Here is a 3,871-nt window from a genome sequence, read left to right on the forward strand (position 1 = left end):
GTCACCTTGGCTTGGCTGCGGTGCCCAGTTATTTGATTAAACTGGTCTAAATGTTGCTATACGGGTATTTTTTAGGTGTGAATAACATTTAAGTCAATAGACTTTGAGTAAAATATTAATAGATTGTCTTTCTAATATGGGTGGACCTTATTCCATCAGTTGAAGGTTTTAAGAGTAAAGACCAAGGGTTCCCAAAGAAGGAGGAATTTGACCTCAAGACTGCAAAATCAACTCTTAGCTGAATTTCCAGTTTGGTGGCTTGCCTTACAAGTTTCAGACTTGCCACTCTCCACAGTTCCTTAAAATCAATCAATCAGTCTCTGTTTCTCATTCTTATATATCTGAATGGAAATGAAAAGGATGAAGAGGATGGGGATAGAAGCAAGTGAGACTTCTCTGGGTATAGCTTGTTAGTAGGTATGATTTTAAACCAAGTTAATATTTTCTATAATTAGAAAAATAGAAAAATAAAAGAGGAACGATTTCTTAAGAGAAAGCGAAAATAAACATATTAACTGTGAATCAAGTTGGTGGCAAGAGAAATTATTTCAAGTGATTTTAAAGCATAATAATTTGAGTGCACGGCTCTAGTGAGATTAAAAACAAAGGTAAAAGAACACATACAAAAGGTGCCTGCAATACTGATTGTACCAAAAAGCAGCAGAGCTATGGAACACTCTAGGAGTTTTATCAGAACTACTCGAGTCCCCAAAAGTGACTCCCATCATCCAGAGCTGAAATCATTTGAACATTAATAAGAATAACAATAATTAATTCATAATGTTATGAATGTAATCACATCATAGATGTTCATAGCAGCGTGTTTAAAAATAATGAAATATCAGAAAGAAGCTAAATGTTAAAAAATAGTAATGGGTATTCATATATGAAAATGTCATTTAAACCTTGTAAAAAAACAACTTATGATTTAGGAAAATATTTATACTATACTATTAAGTAAAAAAACAAATTATAAAATATGTCTACAGTATATTTTCGCTTGCTAAAAATAATATATGTATAAGAATGCATATAAAGAAAACTGTATGAATATACTATATGAATATACTACATATTAGTATATACTCATATACTAACTATATGAATATACAACACACCATATCTATATGGCAGGATTGCAGGAGATTTTATCTTCAACTTATTTTCCAATCTGCTGTAGTTAGCATGCGTAATTTTATAATTTTTAAATGGAAGAGGCTATTTAGCAAATATTTATGAACTAAAAAATTCAAGTATTTTTTAAAAAGATAGCATGTGAATGGAAAGATTATTATTTTCAGGCTATAAATAATGCCTGTGCTCAGAGATTTGATACTCTGGATAGAAAACTACTGATTGAGTTCAACTTTTTCATTTTGAAGACAAACAAAAAAGACCGCAAAAAAGTGAGATGACTTGCCCGAGGCCATCATTACAAAGCAAAGATAAAAAGTCCAAAGTAGAAAATGTGATCATAGTTTTACATTTCCCTTAATTTGAAGTTAACCTGGACCTGTTGTATTTCTGTTGTACAAAGCTTTGTACTTCTCTCCTAAACCTAGAGAAAAATAGCCAAATTTGGTACAAGTGAATTTTTCATGGACTGATGAATAAGTGACTAAAGACTGACCTCCAAGAATCTCAAGGTCTGTTCAGTGTAGATTTATAGTGATTATCTCGTACCACACGGGTATATTGATATATTGGTATAACTAGCTGGTACTTCACCATTTAGAGAAATTCGGCCTTAGACGGGAATCCTTCTGTAGAGTGTCTCATATGGTTCTAAGAAGACTGACACCATCAATTATCAATTCCAATTCAGCCAAAGAAAGCTGACACAGGAGGGATTGTGTGAGTGTTTATGTCTGGCGTCTTAAACTTATTTCCAGATGATTCAAAGCATAAAGCAAGAGCATTTCAAGGTGTAATAGGCTCCTCTGTCCATGGAATTGTGGGTAACCATTCCCTTACTCAGGGGATCTTCCTGACCCAGGGATGGAACCCAGGTATCCTGCATTGCAGACAGATTCTTTACTATCTGAGCCACCAGGAAATCCCAACAGAATATATAGTTAGCCACAGTTTAGGGGAAAAGAAGAGAAATGACCAATGGAGAACAAGAAAGAAGTTTCAGTAGAGAAATTACTTCAGACTCTGATCTTCAAATTGTAGTTTTTAAAGTTGCAAATTAGAACACATTTGTGTTACAAAAACAACTGAACAACAACAACAAAATAATCTAGATAGAAGAAAGTGAAAATGCAGTTAAAAACTAAGAGAATAGATATGTCGTGTCTTTTGATTCTGGAGTGGGTTGACAGACTCTTTAGCCAGCCCAAGGAAAGCAAAAGGACTTCTCCCTACTGCTCCCTCCTATCCTAACTTTGAATCCAGAAAGCGCCACTGGAGAGCTTTTTCCTGCCCCAGCTAAGTGTTCTGTTTTCTCACCTTATCAGACTTTAGTTCTGCTCTAATTTGCTTGGGATGTTGGCTGAACTGAAGGTGCAAGAAAAAACAAAAGTCTCGCAGAAAGAAAGCCAGAGGTTGTCAGGGACTGGGGAGAGGGATATGGGGAGCACCAGTTTAATGGTAGGGTCTTTTTTAGGAGCGATGAAAATGTTCTGAAACTTGATAGCAGTAATGGTTGTGAAACATTTGAATGTACTACATGCCATAAAATTTTCACTTTGCAGTGGTTAAAACAGTGTATTTTATGTTAGTGAGTTTTACAGTAAACAAAATTAAGGCCTCAATGTAGTGCCTTTGAGGCTTTAATTTCTGTAGTAGTGTAGTGGGGAATGATATAGGGAAGAGTGGGGAGGTTCTGGCATCATGGAAGCCAAAGAGAGTGAGTGTGACGGGCGCTAGGGACTGAGCTAAAATCAGTGGGACACCTGGCTTGGAAATGAGTTCTGATTTTATTTGGTGAATCCATTTTTAGTAATTCTTTCTCAGCACTACCTCAGCATCTAATTCAGTTCACCCAAAATTATACAGAAGTCCTGAGTGGGCTGTCTAATAGTCTAATGTGGTTTGTGAATTTTTCTTCCCTAGCAGCATCTTTTATTTTATTATTTATTTTATTTAGTATAAATGTCTTTAGATGGAGTATGCTTTCTCCAGTTTTGTATGTTGCCTGTGGATACCTACAATTTTAAATTATTCTTGTTTCATTGGTTTATGATAACATGCCTGGTCCATGAAAGCATTTGTGTTTGCACTCCTGATTTTTAAGTAGCTTACTCATTTAAAGCACAATGCTAGAAATAGTTTATTCCAAGTAGGTTTTTGTCTCACCGAGTGTTTTTAAAGTGAAGACACACAGGCAGGATAAATTCCCAACTGATAATAAAAATTAAGTGCATTGGAAACAAAGACAAATGCAAACACCATGTAATATCTGATTCCCTTTCATTTCTGCTCACCGCATTGAGATTTTGTTGCAGTGAATGTAGTTAAAGACAAATGGTGTTTGTTAAGGAGCTGGGGAAAAAAATACCATCATATCTGTAACTAATAGTCATCAGGGCATAACTATATCATAACATACTTATAGTTTGGGAATGAGGAGTACAATTACACCTTTAATGAAAACAACTTTGGTATATATATATATATATATATATATATGAAAAAATATATATGCTTGGATTCTTAGCAATTTAACAGCAATGCTCTCAGGAAATAAAGCAACTATTTATTGACTCCACCTGGATGCTTTATATATGTCATTATCGGTCCTCATAACAACCTTACAAGTATGAGAACCTTGACATTAGTGAGGGGATATATCAAATATTTCCCAAGTCCTCCATTTCAAAAATGTGAACATGGATCTTGGCTTTCCTGAATCATATCTTTTGAAAAA

The sequence above is a fragment of the Bos grunniens genome, chromosome 8, assembly GCF_055505025.1.
Source record: "Bos grunniens cultivar Pamir isolate PY7600 chromosome 8, Bosgru_T2T1.0, whole genome shotgun sequence".
Classification (NCBI taxonomy): domain Eukaryota; kingdom Metazoa; phylum Chordata; class Mammalia; order Artiodactyla; family Bovidae; genus Bos; species Bos grunniens.